At 33.2% G+C, this 21736-nt stretch overlaps 2 long non-coding RNA genes across 5 annotated transcripts in view; one reads left to right on the top strand and one right to left on the bottom strand.

Moving 5' to 3' along the window:
- Window positions 1-21736, bottom strand: part of LOC144307026 (uncharacterized) — a 36719-nt gene that overhangs the window by 7898 nt on the left and 7085 nt on the right. The window contains exons 1-2 of one of the 2 annotated variants that reach the window (XR_013373990.1): window positions 4861-5040; window positions 4380-4561 (exon numbers count right to left, since the gene is read on the bottom strand). The exons of the other annotated variant lie outside the window; for it this stretch is intronic. This is a non-coding gene — a long non-coding RNA (uncharacterized LOC144307026). Of the gene's footprint in view, window positions 1-4379; window positions 4562-4860; window positions 5041-21736 lie in introns of those variants that run through there. 2 annotated transcript variants of the gene reach the window in all.
- On the top strand, window positions 496-13703 carry LOC144307027 (uncharacterized). Of its 3 annotated transcripts, none has more exons than XR_013373993.1 (5): window positions 496-844; window positions 4617-4726; window positions 12410-12460; window positions 13358-13397; window positions 13597-13703. It is a non-coding gene; the product is annotated as an uncharacterized LOC144307027 (long non-coding RNA). The 3 variants fall into 3 exon arrangements; XR_013373992.1 differs by lacking the exon at window positions 496-844 and adding an exon at window positions 3993-4038; XR_013373991.1 differs by lacking the exons at window positions 496-844; window positions 12410-12460; window positions 13358-13397; window positions 13597-13703 and adding exons at window positions 3993-4038; window positions 5027-5047.

The raw sequence follows: 21736 nt of genomic DNA, 5'->3' as shown, positions 1-21736 counted from the left end.
ATACAGTGAAGTGTCATCCCTTGATTTGATGGCTCTTGCATCATTAATGCAAATGATGACATGGTGAAAAAGGTAAATAATAATATCATATTACTATAAAAATAATGGTGGCATTACAGATGACCTATAAAGTTTTCAAGGACTTCCTGAGTGCTGTAGACCACATTTAAAAAATTTTTATAAGATAAACATGTGGAAGCAAATTAGTGTCATGGGGCATTAGGAGTATTGGAAAGGGGAATGATTTGTGATTTTGAATAGAGTGACTTGTTTTGAGAATGCTGAGAAGGTGATCTTTGAGTCACAAAGATTTCTGAGGAAAGAACTCACTAGGCAAAAAGTATAACTAATGCTAGTGCCCTACGCATGTTTCAAGATCAGTCCAAAGGCAAGTGTGACTGGAGCAGAGTCAACAATGACTAGAGAGGTAACAAGAGGGCGAGATCATATAAGGCTTTGAAGGCCATCATAAGTATTTTCCAACATGCAGGGTTGTTAGGCGAGGGGTTGCATAACTTGATTTAGATTTTTAAGGAATCTGTCTGGTTGTAGACAGAAACAATAAGAGTGCACGGGTGAACACACATCAATGTTCTATAATGAGTTATTTTAGTGATCCAGATGATGTATCACCATGGTTTGGACCATAATGGTAGCAACTGGAGTTGATAGAATAAAGTGGTTGAATTATGGGTATGTTTGGAAGATACAGATATTGGGAATTTCTAATATAGTGCCTGGATGATGCAACAAAAAGACTGGCCAAAAAAATTCCAAAGTTCTTGAATGGAGCATATGAAATGACAAAGCTGACATTAATCATAATAGTTACAACAGCAGGAAGGTAAGTTTGAGGAAGATCAGCTTAGTTTTGACATGCTTCTTGTGAGGGTTTATTTATTTATTTATCTTTTCTTGAGGTATCTTTTAGACATATAACATTAGATACTAATTAAAGAGTTGGATACATTAGACTGGATTGAGGGATGAATTCATGCTAGAAATAAAAATGAAGGTGGTCCTTTGTCATTAGACTGGATGAGGCAGTGAGTATTAGATTGAGAAGAGATGAGAAATCAATACCTAGCCCTGGACCCTGCCAACGTTGGGAAGTTGAGTAGAGGTGGAGAAAGTAAGGAGACTGAATGAAGCAGGCAGGGAAGTAGGGGTTAATTCAAGAAAAAACAAAAAATTCTTTAGGTCTAGGTAAAAATAGAAGGCTGATTTCCTACGTCAAATCTATTGACAGTAAGATGAGAACTGCGAACTGATGGTTGGATTTAATAATATGGAAGCCAACGGTGACCTTGGTAAAGAGTTCTCTTGGGGTAGTGCAGGTAAAATTCTGATTAAATTGGGTCCAAGAGAGAATAAGATCTTTAACATTAAGCCAAAAGGCTTAGTACAGAGAGAACAGAACACTTTGAAGCAAAACACAGTAGAGCCCTTTAAAAAAAATCTATACTTCAACATCATATTAAGTTTTGTTATATAAATCAAGGCAAATAGTATTAAATCAGACCAGTAGTAACTTTAGAATTATATGTTCTATTTAAAATTCTAAAAATAGGAAGCTCAGGAAGAAAATTACTATAGTTTTTATATATTTTAAAATTTATAGTATGTTTAAAGAGGCACTCAACTCTCACAGTATTATGGAAGCTATAGTTTATCAGGACATTTAAGGATGTGATAGAAATAAGAATATACTGTCATTGTCAAAAGGATATTAATTTTTCATCATTTTTAACTTTTCCTTCTGTCAAGAGAAAGTCTGTTGTAATAGGAAAAAGAAGCTCAGGGCACACATTAAATCAATTTTCTTCATATAATTTTGTTTTTCTGTCTATAAATACAATAAAAATAGAGTATCATTAATGCATTTCAATTTTCAATTATCACATTAAATATACCCCAAAGAAATTAAACAGTTCAGATAGGGATATCATTATTGATATGAACTTTTCTCCATGCATAGAGATTACCTAAACTTTTTCAACCATTATTTAGTATTTTTAGACCTCTTAATTTGTTTATTAATTCTTTTTTTTTTTTTCTAAAATCTCTTACTATCTACCAGGCACTTTTCCAGGAACTGGATGAAAAGAAGGAAACAAAATTTCTGAAAATGTATGATTGCTGTGTATATTGGTTTGCAATTTAAAAAAACAAGAGGTCATGGAAAACCACAATAGAATGATCACTTTTATCAAAGTTTGAATGTTAAATAAAACATATTTTGGTAAATTCTTATCTGTGCTGTATCCCAAATACATGACTAATCATATATATGTATATATACTTTCTCAAAATGACATAAATTCTTTTTGAGTAAAACATATCTTTAATTACTATTCTAATATCTGTGCTTCCCACATCTACTCCTAATGTGCTGTGACCACTATAGAATCATAAAACTAAACTAGTGTATTAACCATATATTGATAACACAACCAAGGAAAGATGGGAACTCAGAGTACAGACAGGAACTGGAGAACCATGCTTGGAAATGGCTGGAAACCACACATCTCTAAAATATTAAGAAAAATGAAATGTAAAATATTTTGGGGTAATATGTGAGGTAAATGTGAGGAAGTCATATTCATGCAACAATGACAGTGTTAAAAGACAAAAATCTTAACGATTATAATGAATTATAGTAAAAGTAAACACCTCTGTGGATGAGATGGGTATTAGAATGATCATAATATTCACGGACCTTCATACAAGTAGACAAGATAGGATATAGCAATAAAAACTATAGGGGCACCTGGGTAGGTGGTTGAGTGTCTGCCTTTGGCTCAGGTAATAATCCCAGGTCCTGGGACTGAGTACCACATCAGGCTTTTCGCACAGAGCCTGCTTCTCCCTCTGCCTGTGTCTCTGCCTCTTTCTCTAGGTCTCTCATGAATAAATAAATAAAATCTTAAAAAAACTACTATTAAAATAAATCAATTGAACATGCTTCTTTCAGAAAAAATAAATTGAATAAGCAACAGCAACAAAATAATAGAATGAAGAATATTTGATTGACACAATTGAAAATCTTGAACAAATAGATGTATATGGGACCATACATCCACAAGCCCAGCATTTTCATTGTTTTAAAACATTTACAGAAATATTAATGAATAGCTTCCATGTATCAAATTTTAAAAGAAGTTTCAGATAATTTAAAAAGAAAAAGCCTACTTTTATTGGATACTTTTTTAAAGTGTGAAATGTTAGCCCAAGTTTTATTTCACCATTAAGTCAACACACACTATTCTAAATAACTCTTGGACAAGAAGAGAATCAATATTCATACTATTATTTAATGATAGAAATATTACATATGCAATAAGATTAATTCAAGAAAATGTGGAAATTAAAAAAGAAAATGTATAAAGTTTGCATTTGGTTAATGTTAACAAAAGATTTATTTTAGGAGAATTTCTTTTATAAAATAAACTCAAGGCAAAAGAATATACTTTCAAATAGAATAGAAAATTTTAGTTATTGTTTAGTAAAACTCAATGCTAATCTTTTGGGGAAAAAAAAGAACTACTGGCATGTTTGATCACTTAAACACACAGACAACATTAAAAAACAAAAAAAAAAAGAAGAAAATAAATTCAGATAGAAAAAAAGATGAAATTGTGAGAGTCTTTTGTACATAAATTTATGGCAATCCTTTAAAATATTTAGATGAAATGAATGGTTTTCTAAGGAAAAAATAATCTATAGAGCAATCCTTGTAAGTAATTTATAAGGCAGACAAAAGCTCTTTTCTGAAATATATATGTCTTTAATGATCTTATTTGGAAGGGAAAATAGAGAATATGGAACTCTCTCCAGTTTAAGTTATATAGCTAGAATGGGACAATTAACACAAAAATAAAATTCCAGTTTAAAAAAATTTTTTCTGAAGGTACAATCAGCTGAGTCATCTTAAATAAAAACATTTATGCTTTAATAGGCAGTGGTTCTAATGTGGTAAGGTTCTGATTCCAGAGCTTTTAGGAGGCACTTTAGATTCGTGGAAGAGAGCCAGAATTGGTAATTTTCATATGCTTTTAAATAGCTCTGTAAGTCTCCACAGTGCCCTATTTTGAATATTATGCTAATGTAAGCAAATAGGACTTATGGTGTCTTATCCACCTCTAGCCTCACTAGCCAGTCATGACCCAGAATAAGGAATGCGATGATGGGTTATAATCTGGGCCTAATTTCAAAACAAAGTGTTGTTTCCACTGTGTTGTTTGGAAGAGTTTATAAAGTATGGAAAATATTTACACTCACGTTTTTCTTTAGCTTTTTAAGGAAATTATTTTAGTCAACACTCAAAATTGTTTTAAAGAGTAAATAAGAATTAATTTCATATATCTGATCGGTCTTACTTCATGAGCAGATAGTTCTCTTGAGGGCAGTCCTTCTTCAGGGAGAACAAGAACCACACTGGGGAGAATGGGTGATCCTCTGAGGTGTGACATCATAAAATCATTGGGTGTTCATAGTTCATGAATTGCTAGAGTAGGAGCTCATTCTTTCCCATAAATGCTGAGACAATTCCTGGGGAAATCTAGGATTGATTGATTGATTGATTGAATGATTTTTTCCTTTAATGTCTGTGCTAGGAGAATCCGGACGTGCCCTTGAAACTGCAAACTACACAGGTTGCCAACACAAGGGAGAAGACAAATTTTGTGTGGGTGGTAACCCTACTCCTAGGTTTAGGTTATGGGAGGTAAGTGATGTAGGGTTGCTAAACTAAAGAACCCTTCTAAAATGTTTCCTCTATCTCTTCACCCCAGGCCAAAACTGTCTTTCTAAGAAAGCCTACACACAACGGTGTGAAAAGAGCAATTTGGAGATACTTACAGATATTATGTTGAACAGTTTTTTGTTGACCTGTTTTACACATAACAATCCAAATAGCCTTTATGTCCTACCGTAAAATTTTCCAGTATTCCCCTTTAGCTTAGCTTTCGTATTTTTTACATGATGATTCTTATTTTCTTGATGCAGCTATGTAATTACTTTTCAGAAGCAAGAACACCAGGCCTGTTTTCTTATTTCTATTGAGTTAGTGTTCATTTTGGCAGTTACTATAATTGCATATTACTGAATTCAGAAATGCCGGCCAGAAAAATAAAATGGGAACCGGTGCAACACTATTTTGATTCACATACTAGTTTCCTATAAATGATTTCACCAGCAAAACACTCTTTCTCTCCAAAGGCTTCCAAAACCCTACAAAAGGAATATGATCAAAAGCATTTTTTTTAACTCAAAGCAAAACAAGTAGAAGAAAGCTAAAACATAAAAGGAAAAAAGCACTCTCTATAATTATACTTTCAAAAATGTTTCATTTCCCCTAAATAGTACATATGTTTTCAATAGTACTTATTTTGAATATTTAATGTTATTCATAGTTTATGAAGTACACTATTCTTAAGAATTAAATCCTATTACAGTAAGAAAAGTCCTCTTCTGTTAAACTAGTATGAATAAATCACAAAAACAAACTTCTATAATATACTAGTTATTATGACTGTTTTTTAAAATTTGCAAATTTCAAGACAGTTTTTCTGAGATAGAGCATCTTCATCTCAAAAGTGACGAGAGAGAGATTTACAAAAGCAAGACATCTAGAAATGTAAATAGTTGATACAGGTAACAAAGGAAGAAGTAACATACCCAGATAGGTACAGAATTACCAATAGGATTTTACCTACCTGTATCAACTGACTCTTTTTATCAAAGGAATAAGACTTAATTTATTATAGTATTATGCTTTTACTTTGTACTAAGCTAATGTGAAAAACTCAAACATAAGATGGAATATTATTGATAATGAGACAATAAAGTTATAAGCTGTATGATATGAGTGAGCAGAACTGATTTTTCATGATCTTGTTGCCATATATTAGTACAGGTGTCCATTTATCCTCTGTGATAGTAATTGTCAAAATGTACAGCTACCCCTTTAATATCCTAGTTTGCTAATTTCCCTGATATAGTTATTCTTATATAGCTTTTCTATCATTACCAAAAAAAATCCAGACAATGCTTATCAAATAAAAATTATTTAAATATCCTGAAATCATACATAGAGCACATTAATATAAGTGGAGGAAAATCTACATTTTCCTGTCTTTTTTTTTTAACCTCACTTGACTGAATTTAAATTAATTACTTCTTCATTTATATGTAATAAATAAAGAACAATCACCAATACGTAATTCCACAGAAAAATCTGTAGTAAGCCAAAGGGATATTGGTACATATTTTCCAATCTTATACTTCATTGGTGGAAAACTTGTAATCCTGGCTCATTTTAGAGTTAAGATCAACACTTAATACTGTTGGAACTATTCTCTAAATTGACTTGTTAAGAATAAGAAATAAAAAAAATAAAAAACAAGAAAATAGACATTTTATTGAAAATTGGCTTGGTAAAATGTTTGGTTTACTTGTGACACTGGCTTACATTTTTAATCAAGTTTTTCTGAGGCTAATAATAAAATTATTTCATTATTCATCAGAAAATTCTTGACAAAGAATAATTAAAGGAATGTTAATGGAAGTTCATATTGGAGGTAGATCAGGGAGGAAAATCTGCATGGAATTAAAATGGTGCCAAAATAATCCATGAAGTAGACCATCTAGGACTATGAGATCATTATCACTTACACCCAGGGGGGCCTATAATATAGATATTTCTGAACTTTGTCACAGAGAGTGCAATTATGAAGAAGAAGAACCCTTAGTGCTTATAATTTAAGAATCAATTTGAAACTTGGTGCTTGATGATGAAATTTATTACATAGCTTGAATGATCTCTGTAATTTATATGATCAGGATTTGTCTCTGAACTTGTTCTAAGGTAATAGATGTACAGCTAGAGTGAAAGATAAAGAGCCAGACATACAAGGAAACTGGGGAAGAACATTATAAGTATAAAAGCTCTGAGATGGAGACTATTTTAACATGCTAGAAGAGGAGAAATTCACTCTGTTTGTAGTATCTCTTGGTCTTGCAAAATAAAAAGGAGAAAGGCAAAATTAAGTATTCATTTTAACAATTATTAATCATCCATTATGTGTCAGATGTTATTCTAGTTTGTAATATATAAATGATGGGTTTCAAAGCAGACCACCCCAGAATGTACCACTCTGGCAGATTGATTATTTTGAGTTAAAGTTACATAATAAATAATCCATGCAAGGACACTCTGAACCTCCTTTTTCTCCCTGGATGTGGGAAATAAATCTCCCGTGTGAAAGGAGCCCTAACATCATGAAAAGGAAAAGAGACATCTGTGCCACCAGAGAGAGAGAATTTGGAGCTCAGGAGGCTACGTAAACAAACCTTGTTACTTGTTCCTTCCTCTCTAATTTACTACCCCAACCTCAAAATTCTTTGTCTTGTCAATTCTGCACAAATTTATTGTTTCCTTGTCAAAAAAGTATAAAAGCTGTCTACTTTGGTCACTTCTTTGGGTCTCATATCTTCTGGACTCCCATATATATGAAATAAAATTAAATATGCTTTTCTCCCGTTAATCACTCTTTTTATTACCAGAGGTGTCTCTGCCAAGAACCTAGAAGTGTAGAGGGAAATTTATTTTTCCCTTCCATACATAAGCAAGCTTGTGATATTTTTCTGGCTGAACTGTACATCTTATCGAAGGGAGCAGTCACTGAAGTGTATTACTATAATAAAAGTCAATAGACTTCCAACAAAAAGTGCAAACAAGCAACTATGGAGCACATGCTGAGGAAAATTAAATTTTGACATTCATTCTAAGAAAAATTGATATTGGGGTAAAATTTGAAAGATAAGGTGGCATGCTTGGGAATTATAAAAGTATAGAGAAAGGCCTGTGAGGCATATGTACAGAGGTACGATGGGAAAGCATCTCTTGGTGGAACAAAATCTTCAAGGTTGATTGACTATAGAGTGTGGATGGTTAGGAGCATACAGTTACCTGATACCCTTTCAATATTCTGATACAGATACAATAAGACAGATATTCCTCCTTTTACTATACAGTGTTATGGTGTTGTTAATTATACATAATAGTAGTGCTTTTTTATATATGTACAACTTGGGGTAGTTACTGGTGGAAGTTTCAAATATCAAGGATCAATCATTGGTTTGCATTGTTTTCATTTTTTTTTTCATTTGCTATCTTTGGAGCTCATTTTTCTACTAGTTCAACTAAAAGCTTATTTTTCTTTTTGTTTTATTTACATTTAGGCCCTATACACACAATGACAAAAATATATAATCATTTATAAAATATTACTAATTAGGTGATGTTTGATATTTTATTAATATTTTTCTTTGTCCTCTTTTTTTTTTTTTAACTATCCTTACAATGTGACAGTGAACTATAAATCAAGTATCTTTCAGTATAGTGATAGATATGATTGCTTCTGGGTAACTACTCTTTAATGAGGATGTTTAATCGAACCTGAATTCTCTGTGGATATTAGTAATTAATACATTAATACACTGCTCTGTGTGGGTTGTATTAATTGTATTAATTCTTTATATTGAAAAAATCATTTTTTATAACTACAGGGTTAAATTTTTTATCAAAATAGGAATAAAAGATATAATCTGAGAGTAGATTTTGAGTGTATAGATTCTAAGATAATACAGTTTAGAACAGTTACTCAGCTAGGATCTTCAATTATATTAATACACTGAGACATTTTCTGCAAGAATGCCCTAAAATCAATTACTCTGCCCCAAATACTGCAGTACACTGTACTTAGGGCTTTTCTGTGCACTTCATTGATTTTAAATTGCTAGTAGCAGCATCTGTGTCTTACTCCCTAGTGCTACTTTATGTATGTATGTATGTATGTATGTATGCATATACGTATGTATGCATGTATGTATGTATGTTTCAACATGCTTATATTTAAAAATATTTTATTTAAATTCAATTTGTCAACCCAGTGTTACTTTTAGAAACTTCTATTTTTTCTCGAATCATACATCATTGAATCTGAAGTCATCAGAGTAAACCCATCCAATGTCTAATTCCCCAAATTTCTACTTTGATAATTCTTGATGATTTCAGTATCCATGTAGATGGAAATTTCAAAACTCAGATCTTGCAATTCCTTCTTCATTCCAACCTAGCCACTCACGCCCATGATTATGCATTATACATCATAACATTAGTGACAAATTGCATCTTCATAATTAAACTTTGAGAGCCCCACTCATCAATTAGCAGCTCCTCTATTTCCAGTTTTCCATTTCTAATATCCTAATCTCAATAGTCCTTTGATTCTGCAAGAGCCTAAAATCATTAATACTACTAAATTTACACTGTTTATTACTGTCACCTCATAGATTTGTTTTTATCATACTTAGCTTTGATTCCATTATCTCTTATTTTGACGATATCTTTGCACACAACTTTATCAGTTCAGGGCCTCCATGAAGCAGATGAGAAAAAGAGATTAGATATTCAGAATATTTTTTGGTAAAATTGTTTAAGGGTGAAGTCACGGGGAGCAGGAGTAGACAAGAAGACCCTTTACATTATGGTGCAGGCCTGGGAGGAAAGGGAAGAAAGATTGGATAGGGAAAGTCTCAAATGGCTTCTCCATCTAGGAAATTCTTGATCAACCCAATGGGGAAGGCTCCAAACAAAAGTAGCTCATAAAAGGAACCTGTGTCAATCAGGAATAGTCCAGTTATAGCAAACCCATCATGCTCAGTCATTGGCTGAAGGAAGTCAGGAGAAGCTTGGCTTGGTATATACACTGCTGTGGATCCAAGTATGGCAACTGGAGGTTATCAATCAATATTCCATGTAGATAATTTTCCTTAAGGGAGATCTGATCGTAGAACTCCATAGCTGCCAAATACTAGCAAGTCTGTTTATTTTGTTTCACTATGCTGGTTAAATCCCAAACCTGGTTAAATCCAATTCTCTACTTATGCTCTAATTGACGTATCTGTACGTCATATCTGTAGCATCTGGTACAGTTGATCTTTCCCGTCTATAAATATACTTGTCTTCAAGGACAATACTCTTTGCAGATTTTTTTTTCTCTTTTCTGATTTTTTAACATTGAGGTGCCTACAAGTCACACCACTTATTTTTTTCTATCTACTCATAACCTCTTAGTGATCTCATCCACTTTCAATATAACAGACGGCAGATATAGACAGACAACCTCCAAACTTACATCTTAGGTTCTGCCTTTTCTCTTTTATTCTAGAATCAGAAATCCACTTGATATTTCCGATAATATACATAATAAGTATTTCCAATACTCGCTGCTCCAGGTTAAGTAATTAGTACACATGTCTAAGTAGTTCTTTGATTTTTTCCCCATCATGTGCATTTCTTTAATTTCCCTTTTCCACTCTTCCTTCCAACCTGGATTATTTCAAAGGACATGAGTCTGATCTTTCTGTCTAGTCTTCTTTTTTTCTATATTAGATTTCACGTTAATATCATAGTTAACTTTTTAAATCGAAAAACTCTCATTAGCTGATTTTTCACATTATTGCCCTTAAATGACTCTGTTTATTTTCTTTTGAAAAAAAAACAAAACAAAACAGGATTTCAATAAGCCCATGAAATCAGAACTAATAAGGAATATAAAAGCTGATAAGCTGCTTAGATCTGATTTTAGGTTTCAGATCTGTTTACTTCCTTTCAAATCTGATTTTATTTTTGAGTATATTTCAAAAAATAACATACATATTTTTGAATTCCATAAATTTGATGACATTTCCAACAACAGATGTCTAACCAATAAAGTAGCTGACCCCAGGGTCAGTCAATTAAGCATCTGCCTTCAGCTCAGGTCATGATCTCATAGTTCCAGATAGATGTTGGCTCACTGCTTAGCGTTAAGTCTGCTCCTCTCTTTCTCTCTGCTTCTCCCCCTGGTACTTCTCTCTCTCTCTCTCTCAAATAAATTTTAAAATAAATAAATATATACATAAATAAATACTAATAAAATCTAAAAAAAAAAGAAGCTGGCCCCAAAGATGTGCTTCATATTTATCAATTCCATTGTTTGTTTTCTTAAAGATTTTATTTATTCATGTGAGACACAGAGAGAGAGAGGTAGAGACATAGGCAGAAGGAGAAGCAGGCTCCCCTCAGGGAGCCCGATGTGGGACTCCATCCCAGGACCCTGGGATCATGACCTGAGCCAAAGGCAGACACTCAACCACTGAGCCACCCAGGTGCCTTTGGAATTTAGAATTTTTATGCCCTTGTGGACTTTATGCCTACTCATTCTATAAATTATTGAGAGAAGAGTACTGACATATTTGATTATAGTCATGAATGGTTTATAGTTGTCAGCTTGCCTATTTCCCCTTACAGAAACTTTGCTTCATGGATATTGAAACTCTGTTATTAGGTTCATGCATGTTCAGGATTGTTAAGTTCTCTTGAAGAACTAACCCTTTCATCATTATGAAATGATCTTTGTTCTGAAATTGACTTTGATATTTTTATATGAAGTCCAGCTTTCTTTTCTTTTCTTTTTTTTTGAAGTCCAGCTTTCTTTGACTATGACCACAGTATATATTTTCCCATCATTTAGATTTTAACCTATGGGTATCTTTAAAAAAATGTTTGTTTGTTTTTTTTTCTAAAAGCAGCATATAATTAGATATTGCTTTTCAATCCAATCTCTGCATTTCAGTTGGTGGGTTTCAGCCATTACATTTTATATGATTAGTAATATGATTATGTTTAATCTATCATCTTGCTATTTCTCCCATCTGATCTTTGCTTCCATTTTCTAAGGCTCACCTCATTTGTTTCTCACTATTCAGGGATCACCATTTTTCATTGCCTAATATCCAGTATCCTGAAAATTGTTGGTTCACATATTTTTTTTTCTTGTTTTTCTTGGTTCATTCAGATGGGAAGTTAATCTGTTCTCTGTTAGCCCATATGGCTGGAAGTCGAAGCTGACCTAGATAATTTTTTTTTTTTAAATTTAGCACGATCCTTACTTATTCTTCTCCACCCTTTTCGATCTATGTCCAGGCACTGTTTTCTTTTCTCTGCCTCCCAAATTAGTTTTAGAAAGAGTAAAGAACATAGAAAAATATTTTAAAAATTAAGTAATATATGTAGTATTACCTACCTACTAATCTAAAATTAAAACAAGACAATAATTTGGTATACTGATCTATTTTCAAATACTGATTTGATCTCATTCTACATTTCCAGACTCATATCCCCAAATCAACAGGTGTCTTTAGCTTTAGATCTGTTCAATACTTTCAAATCTGATTTTATTTTTGAGGAGAATAAGTATATCTATTGTTTAGTGTTAAGATCCTGACCTCTAGAATTTGAATTCTCACTTGAGAGGTTGGGCAAGGTATTTAATCTTTCTACCCTCTCTTTCCTCGACAGTAAAACAGTGATATAAATTGCAGCTACTTCCTGAGGTTGCTGTGAAGTTAGGTGAGTAATAAACAACATAGAAATAGAAAATAAATTAATGTTACTTTTATAAAGTAATTTTAAAATGATTTTAATGATATTTAGTGAAAATGTATTCTTTTCTGTCATGTTTCAGATATGTTTACTTCCTAAAATTTTTTAAGAATAAGCATGCTAAAAAAAAAAAAAAAAAAAAGAATAAGCATGCTAAACAAATTATCTATTCAGTCTAGAGTTCATCTATGCTAGTGGCACTAGGACCCAATTTTTAAAGAGCCATCCATAATAATTGCTCTGTATGTGGTAATGACCTTCATGGCAGCCAACCTCAGTTCACTATCTTCAAAAGGGTGTTTTTGGCCAATTTTCCTCAGTTCTGGTGACTGTAGGGAGTTGATCACAGCAGGTTTGCAAATAAGAAACAAGATTTCTCTTTTTTTGGTCCATTACATATAAAATTGAGATGTTAAAATGCTTTTGGAATCACTTGGATTAGGCCAAATGATGATGGCTTGAAGTTTTCTTGGAGTGTTTCATACATCATCTGCTCCAAAATGAAATAATGATTCCTAATGTAGTCCTCACTCAAGGCACAAACAAATATGTTACTAATGAGCATTTTCTTTAATGGAGTGGGTCTTATTATAGCAAAAAAGCTCTCATTATTCCTTGGCAAATCTACCTTAATACATGCTTTGGTGGATTCATAGAGAATAATAATGATTTAAGCTATGCAGAAACACATGCATTCAGATTTTTCAACACAAACAGAACAACCAAAAGTCGGCATGTCAGTGGATCTTCAACTGTGAGTAAATACTCAAGTGATGTGTACTATTACAAAATCTTTAATAAAAGTAATGAGAAACACTATTTGAGGTTTATAATGGTAACTAAAGTTTTTTGTTTCATTTTTAGTGAAGATCAATCAGGAATCTTTGACTATCAAGACAAAATTGTAAGTAATAAGCATCATAGGAAGAAATCTAATAATCTGTTGTAGATTATTATTTGCAAATAACAAATAATGTTGCAAATTTGCAAATAACAGTTATAATTTGAAGGCAACTTTCTAAAAATAGCTAAAACATGTGGAAAGACAGAGAGAGAAAAAGAGACTGATTCTATCTAATGGCTGTATTTTATGTATTACATAGAATGGATATTTGATACATGAATGATGACAAACACAGAAAGAAAGAAAAGAAAAGAAAAAAAAAGAAAGAAAGAAGAAAGAAAGAAAGAAAGAAAGAAAGAAAGAAGAAAAGAAAGAAGGAAGGAGGACTGGTGCATATGCATGTATGTGTGTGTGTTCATTTTAAGTTAATAGATATATATTTTCAGTAACTTACAAACAAAAGTAAAGCTGAAGATACATTTGATGATTCCTATCCCTCCTTTTATTTTGCACCAATTAAGAAAGAACGATGGTTTCAGGTGTTCTAGTCAGATTGGAGTCATTTTCTGTTCAAAAAAAAGGATGCTGGAAAGGAACAAGCACAGGAAAGAGTTCCATGTGGAATAAGCATCTGCTTATTTGTCTTAAATCTTGAATTTTAAGATATCTTAGAATGTGTTAAAATTATTTTAGGACTTATCAAAATGAAGAACATTTTGTGATGAGGAAAGGAAGAGAATAATTTTTATAGTTGTTTTATAGTTATTAAGTGTTACTGTTTTATCAGTGATTTCTATCAGAAAATGATTACATTTGACAAAAACTTCCTAAATTTCAAGAGAAAGTTTTAATTGGCATTTATGTATCATATAATTATAATCAGTTTTAGAACTAGGGTTAATTATATTCATGTCAGTTAGGCTACAAAAATCAGTCTTAAATTTAAAAAACGCACTATAAGAGGTACATTGAGCCAGTCCAGTGCACCAGATTGAACATTTATGATATAGTATGCACTTTGCAAAATCTTACTGAATGAATAAAAATAGTATCTCTAGGCCTCAGGATTTCACATCCGAATATAACACCCCTCTCTTACCTTTGTACTGAAAATCAAATGAAAACCAAATATTAAGAGAGAAATATTCCAAATTCTTATTTTATCATCCATATCCTGTTTCCTTTTTATTTATGAAAACCTTATTAAATCCCAATCCAAGGAGATCTGTCTGGCATAGAAAACTGGAGAGAGGGTCTCTGCATGCTACAGGAAATAACTGGTGCTTAAAATAACTACTTTTTGAGTAAAACTGGGCCTGTAACTTCTCTATATGTGACCTGCTAATTCATCAACCCTGTTCCTATGGTCAAGATTCCATTTCTCAGGTTATTAGACCCAAGGTAGTAGGAGACAGAGCCTCTAAATAGCTGTGCCCACTGATAAGAATAAAATCATATTGGCCAGGCATTACACAGAGCTAAAATATTTTAAATTACAATAGATTCTGTGAAAAACTTTTGATCTTTTGACAAACTACCACTAGATCCGGGAATGTGGATCTACTGTCTGGTGATCAGACTGTAATGAGGAGACGTTCGATGCCCACCCTCCCTTCAAATATATTGTTAGGAATAAAGATTTCAATGTTTCATTTTTGCCCTTTTAAAAAAGATTTATTTCAGAGAGAGAGAGAGAGAAAGAGAGAGAACACAAGCACAGGAGGGAGGAGGAGAGGTAGTGCAAGCACAAGGGCAATAGGAGAGGAAGAGAGAAATTAAGCAGAATCCGTGCTGAGCTGGTGCCAACAAGGGGATGAATTGCACCAGCCTGAGATCATGACCTGAACAGGAACCAAGAGTTGGAGGCTTAATGAGCCGTGCCACCCAGGCCCCCAGTTTTTGCCTTTAATAAAAGGGTTAATACTTTTCATCATTATATTGTTCTATTAAGGTAATGTTTGACATTTTTGACATTTTAAGTAAATATCTTAAGAGCATGGTGTTTGTCATAGTATGTTGAACATGCATTACTTCAGTCTAAAAGTCCCCCTTAAACTTACTTCAGGATGCTCTACATTTCATGTTTGCACACTAAAAAGGGACTATAAAAACAGCATGCTGGATGGGACTCTGAACCTACCAGGAACACAAACAAAACAGGTATGTAGTGTTTATGAGCGCTCTCCATGCTCCGGGTAAATGATTTACAACCCCACACTTAACCTTTACAACAGCCTGCATGATATGCTCAGGCCAAGATCTCATATTTACTGTTCTCAAAAAAAAAACAAAACAATAAAAACTAAAAGTTTGCTTTTGTTATAAATATTTGTAAATTCATTTGGTGGCAAATCATGCTTTGAACTGCAATACTAGTCTTTTTTCATCCAACCAAGTGAAAATATCCACTTGCTCCCCTGCAGAAATATTAATAGGTTTGTTTATGAGGTGTAACATAGCCTGCAGTCTATGTTTTGTATTACTTATCAAAAATTTTTTTTAAATGCATTAAAAATACATTTGGTTCCAAGGGTTTAGGGTCATGGAATTGTGAGAATATGCCTGTATTCCTCCCATGTCACTATCATTATGGTACATTTAAAGGGAAAGTATGATTATGGGCCAACATATCAATGTCTTATTCTATTTAAAAAATGTAGTAGAAACAATAATTATCATCAAAAGGAGCAGTAGCAGCAGTAAGAGTGGCAATTCTCACTTTAATGAAAACAAATGAGTTGGGATCTTTGGGATTGTCTCTTGATGAGCCAGAAGGTAATTCACCTCTTTTTTAATTTTATGGCAAAATAAATAAATAAATAAATAAATAAATAAATAAATAAATAATAAATAAATAGATTTTTCAAACTGGATGTGTATTCCTCTTCTGCTTCATCTCCTTTACTACTGAAGAGGACTAAATTTTCCCAACACTCACTCACGAGTCTGAGATAGCACAGAAAAGTCTAGTGGATAACTAAATCAGGTTTAGTTGGCTTTTCCTGGAGCATCTGGTTTACTTTTTCTAGCAGATGCTCTAAATTATATAACCAATCTTGATTTTTCATCAGGGAAACCTGGTTTTGAGGATGCGTAAAGGAAAATTTCTGTCCAAATACAGCATCTTTTGGCACATTTGGGGGAAAAAATGGAATAGGTTTTCACCTTATTTTCCTTATTATTTTCTACCTTTTAAAGGTTATGTATTTTTATGTTAATAGTCTGGGATTTTGCAAACTATCTTAACATTTTTTTTTGGAACCAAGTAGGGTGTATTAAACAGCAGTTCATATGTAATTATAACAAAAACTTTTGTGTTATTCAAAAGGTTCATAAACATTGTCTTACTTCAGTGACTTCCCAAGGTTACATTTCTCCATGATTTACATTATCCTTTACTATTTAGTTAGTTTAGCTTATTTCCAACTCACTTATTAAAGATAATTATGTGATTAACATCATGGCAAGTAAAGTGTAGAATACATTTTGTATTCGGTGCTTTGGGATTTAGCAAAATAGTGTAGAGGGTGTTGAAAGAGGGAAAGAGAAGAGTTTAATACGACCACTGCACATATTTTCAAAATGAATTTATACTCAGAAGCCATAGACATTAGATTAAAATATACAAAATCTCTGAGGGCACAGGCCTGTGTAGGGATGGAGACAGGGATACAGTGGGGCTAGAGGAATGGTCCCAACATGCTCAGGGACGAAGCTTGTCCAGCTAAGAACAATACTACCCTGTTCCTTTCACTGAGAGCTTTTGAATTAAAAGATGTTTGTATACATAAATCGCATCTTCTTTATCCATTCCACAGTTTGGCTATTGTGGACATTGCTGCTAGAAACATCGGGGTGCAGGTGTCCTGGAGTTTCATTGCAATGGAATATTACTCAGCCATTAGAAATGACAAATACCTGCCATTTGCTTCGACGTGGATGGAACTGGAGGGTATTATGCTGAGTGAAATAAGTCAATCGGAAAAGGACAAACATTATATGGTCTCATTCATTTGGGGAATATAAATAATAGTGAAAGGGAATAGAGGGGAAGGGAGAAGAAATGGGTAGGAAATATCAGAAAGGGAGACAGAACATGAGAGACTCCTAACTCTGGGAAACGAACTAGGGGTGGTGGAAGGGGAGGAGGGTGGGGGGTGGGGGTGACTGGGTGGCAGGCACTGAGGGGGGCACTTGAGGGGATGAGCACTGGGTGTTATTCTGTATGTTGGCAAATTGAAAAAAACAATAAAAAATAAATTTATTATTAAAAAAGATGTTTGTAATTATTTATTTTTAAAGGACTTATAAACATTTGGCTTTAAATATAGCTGTGTTAGACAAATTCAATCCATGTCTTTATAGCTATGGTCAAGAAGTAAGCCCATTTCAAAACTTTGGATCAGTCATTATTTTACATGTTAAGGTATTTATTTGGTTTCCAAGAATTCCAGAAATCATGGATGCTTGTAAAACATTTCAAATACTGCATCCATATAAAATAATCAAGTAAATAAAACATAAGATTATCTCTCTGTACTACATTTCTCTGGAAAATTTGTGTTTCTACCTAATGAAATTAGTTCCTATGTTCTTTCCTCTCCTTAGACTTGAAATAATTCAATCTTCTGGTCCTACTTTGAGATTTGCCTCACAATTCACTAAGAAAATTAATACAAGCAAGATTCCTAAAATGTATTATATTTGCAATCCTACACTACCTGCACCTCAACTCATATTTCCTTCTTTTAGAAGGAAAAATTGTATTTTCTGCTCCCATCAAAGGCTTGTCCAAATCCTCAATTTTTTTTTCTCTAATTCCTACATCCCCTAGGCTTCAGAATTCATTCTGGAACTGATCACCCAAATCCTAAATTTCTCCTAATGCACTAGATCATTTCCATTAGCATAAAAACAAAAGGAATGTATCTGTTCATAAATCAAAACAAACAAAAAAAGGTAGATAAAAAAATCCTTGATTCCACCTCTGCTCATATTTATCACCCTATTTTTCTTTCCCTTCTACAGTGAACATTTTAGAAATTATATTCTATATAAATGGACTCTAGCTTCCTCACCACCAGATCTATAATCCATTCACTCCTAGAGAACTTCCACTTCTACATTCCACTGGAACTGCTCTGTTTTAGTCAAAGCAGAGGTCACATTAAATAGTTTCTAATCCCCGTATTTAACACAATTCCTTTCTTGAAACACAAACTTCTCTTGGTTCCAGAGACAGAATACTTATTTGCCTTTAAGACTTACTTTGTTGGCTTCTTTTTCTCTCCCTTTTCATGTAGTAATTCACAGAGCTTGATTCTGGGACCCTTCTACTTTGTTCTTGATATGTTACTCTGTTCAGCGAGCTCCTCTAGCTTCATAAACATTCAGTATCATCTATGTGATGAAAACTCTTAAATTCATCTGTATGGGACACACTGTACCCTGAGTTCTAGGCACAGGGATATGACATCGGGATCTTATGTTTAATATGCCCTCCAGATATAGTACTATAAACTTAGTAAGTCTTGTATTCTCCTTGTAACCTGCCTCCCATCAAGGTGTTCCTTCACAATCACCTCCATTTTAATAAATGTTACCATCTTCCTCTCTTATTAATCTCTGAGGCTCAGAAGCATCCTTAATTATTTTCATTATTTTAATACCCATATCTATTACATGAGGAAGTCTCATCACTTTCTCTCCAAAATAAAGCCGGATTTTACCATGTTCTGTCCATATCCAGTGGGCGTATTCTTGTCCAAGTAATAGTTGCCTCTACTTTGTTAGCTGTACTCCATGCTTCCACATGGGTTTCCATAGTATATTTCCCTTTAAATAGCCAATGTGATAATCCAAAATTATCCAAATTCAAATTAGGTCATAAAATTCTCTTGCTTAAAAATCCTCATTGACTTCTCATCACATCTGAAGAAAAATATACAGCCCTTTCCACAGTCGTCAAGCCACAACCTATACTTAGCCCCCCTACTCAAATATATGCCTAGAATATTTTGTTCTCTTCCCCCAAATCCTCACACTCTGTTTCTCTGTTCTCCTTTAGGACTCAACTCAAAGTTCACCTGGGTACAGCCAGGACTACCGCAGAAAGTTCTAGTAAGGCTCACAGTGAAACAAGAAACAAAGTTAGATGTATATAACTATGCTAGCCATACAGTTTTTTCTTGGTCTTCAGAGGGATCTTTAAATGATTTGTCCTAAAACAACATGAAAGACAAGAAAGTCCACGGGCATCGGCACCTCAAATTTGGCAGAATCTTTCTCCACTTTGGTTCCTGCAGCACTGAATTTTTGGTCTGTCCCTGTTAGTGAAAGTAAACTCTACTGAATTCAAATCACCATTTTCTCTGACCCCTAAATTGGCATCAGTGTTGGACACCTCGCCTAGCCCACTCTATCTTACATGGAATAAGGTCTATGAGACAGAGAAGATGAGACCTGGCCATCTGAACACCCATGCTTACATTCTCCGCCCACCAACTTCCTAATTTTTCACATCAGTTTCATTTTCTTGATGACACTTATCACAATCTGAATATGGATCATGTATTCATTAGTTTGCTCATTTATCATCTATCTCTATCTCTACTCACACACAAGTTAGGTTCTGTTAAAACAGAGATTTCTATGTCTTGTTCCTTTTATATTCCTAGTTTGTAGACTGTAATAACTCACATAAAGTAGGTGTTCACTAAGCATGTTTTACTAAAGGAATAAATATAGTTGAATTCATTTTGCCTTCCAGAAGGCCTTCACTTAATTGTTATTCTTGGTTAACATATAAAAAAGATAAAATATTTAATGCTGTATAATGTGATAATTACTTATGCATCTTCCTTCCATTTTCTCTACCATGTTTACAATTTTATTCACCTGCATTCATTATACTGATTAATGTACTTGTAGTAAAATAGGTCTCTATGGATGAATAAATTTCATACCAGTTATCATAATTGAGAACTATAATTGGATCATAAAAATTATCATTTATGTGGAGAGATATATTTGGACAACATACCCTTAAACCAAAGTAATAAGAAGAAGATCAGAGAAGGAAATAAATGAAATAAATGTGTCATTTGCATATAACATGTATTATTTGCATAGAACAATGCCATGTCATTGGTGTAATTAAAAATAAAAAAGCATCTTTGATTATAACTCAGGAATTAGGCACATATCCATATTTTAATCTATTAATCAATGAAAATGGGGAAACATTTTTTAAACATTTATTAGGGAACTTTAATCAAAGCTGCAGAGATATTTATCTGTTTGTGGCAGTGCCAGAGAAATAGAAAGTAATAATTTAAACCATGCTAATTAAACACCTTAGAGGTACATATATTATTTCACTTTTTCTTTTCCTTTTTTCTTTTTTCTTTTTTTTTAATTTGAAAGACTAACTGATCTCAAGGCAACATATCCGGTAAACGACAGTCAGAATATGACCTCAGGCTCATCCTCTTGCTTCCCTGTTCCTTCCCACACATGGCCAATGGCCTGATATTCAAAGACCAGGGCATTTCACCTATATTTCAATATTGCATCCAGAGTTATAACAACTGCTTTGAGTTAAAATTGAACTATAACTTATGAATATTTTCCTAATGTTAAATTTGATCTCTCTTTTTAAAGCTCGGTTCTTATTTTGCTATTTCCTCTTTTAAAAAAAATGATATTTAGAATTTATTTCAGATCTTTAGAAGATGTTTCACAAAATAGTTTGTGAAGGTGGAACATGCTGTATCAGCAGGCATGATAGCATAGAAGATATTTTCAAATTTGTAAATAAATTACTATTACATCCTGATCAGTTATTCACCAGTAGTTTGGCACCACTAGCAACATATAGTTTTATAGGAATAATAACTTACAACTTAATGTGACATTCAATACCACATTCTGGAGTAGATTAATGTTACAGTCAGTAGGATATTCACTGGGAAACCATTTCTGTTATCTATCTGAGTTCTCTGCAACCTTCTGAAAATATAAAATATGATTATATCATGTGAGATGCAGATAAGGCTAGCCACTCAGTGGCATTGCACAAATAAAGTGATACACACTTCCTTTTAACTCATACTTAATATAGAAGTTTCTTTTTAAATTTTTTATATATTTTATTTTTAGAGAGACAGCACTAGTGTATGAACGGGGGTTAGGGGGACAGAGGGAGGTTGAGAGAGAGAATCTTAAGCAGGCTCCATGCCCAGTGCAGACCCAATGTAGGGCTCCAATCTCATTAACCTGAGATCATGACCTGAGCCTAAACCAGGAATCAGACATTCTAACGACTCAGCCACCCTGGGTGCCCCGGAACTTTTGTAGAGGTTTCTGAAGAAATTTCAGTAAGTTTCTAATGAACTATC

Source organism: Canis aureus, chromosome 38, assembly GCF_053574225.1.
Source record: "Canis aureus isolate CA01 chromosome 38, VMU_Caureus_v.1.0, whole genome shotgun sequence".
NCBI classification, from domain to species: Eukaryota; Metazoa; Chordata; class Mammalia; order Carnivora; family Canidae; genus Canis; species Canis aureus.
This window is presented reverse-complemented; position numbering and strand designations above follow the sequence as displayed.